Raw genomic sequence first — 963 nt, forward strand, 5'->3', positions numbered from 1 at the left:
ACTTTTTGGGCCAATGTTTGCTGCTAAGTTTCCATATCCCTTACCTGCTGTGTCCCTGGCAGTGTATTGATTAATATAATTGGTGTAGGTAGTAGCTTTAATGTTTGTAACCTTGGACCCTTGAGTTAATTCTTTTTCTTGTTATAGCCCATCACACCTTTGCCCTATAGGAATGCAACTTTATCTAATGCTTTTGGAGGGTGGCGCCTGACTAATCACCTTTAGAGAAAAGTTTTCTGAAGAAAGGGTCTTAAAATGTTAACAGGCCTCCGGGCCAGAAGATGATGCAAATCACCTAAACTTTTGCATATGATAAGTTTGCAGGAAGAAAGCCTGGCTTACTGCATGACCCTATCCCTTCCCCCATTATCCTCTATGCACAACTTAAGGTATAAAAACTACTTTGTAAAATAAAGTACGGGCCTTGTTCACCGAAACTTGGTTTCCCCATGTCGTTCTTTCTCTCACCTTCTGGCTGAATTATTCAGCCTCTTTTCTCCACTGTATTTCCTCACTGAGCTATCCTTATTTAACCACTCTTTATATCCTTAATTAACATTTAATTAAGCAATTGTTTCCTGATCCTCGCCGACGCCGTCCCTGCTTCAAATTCCCTGGATCCACCGGGGCTGGACCACGGCACTCAGGAGTATCAGAACTGAGTTAAATTTGTGGAACACTAGGTCAGTGTCCTCAGAAACTGATTTAATTCCTTGGTAGTATGGGAAAAATATACACAATGAACAAATCTTTCCACTGCACCTTTTAGAATTCATGGTCAGTGATCAATAGGGTGACTATGTAATACCATTTGAACATTCCTATATCACTTTTGCCTAGAAAATTCCATGGACGGAGGAGCCTGGTAGGCTGCAGTCCATGGGGTCGCTAGAGTCGGACACGACTGAGCAACTTCACTTTCACTTTTCACTTTCATGCATTGGAGAAGGAAATGGCAACCCA

This window comes from Bison bison, unplaced genomic scaffold (assembly GCF_000754665.1).
Source record: "Bison bison bison isolate TAMUID 2011002044 unplaced genomic scaffold, Bison_UMD1.0 scf7180017864238, whole genome shotgun sequence".
NCBI classification, from domain to species: domain Eukaryota; kingdom Metazoa; phylum Chordata; class Mammalia; order Artiodactyla; family Bovidae; genus Bison; species Bison bison.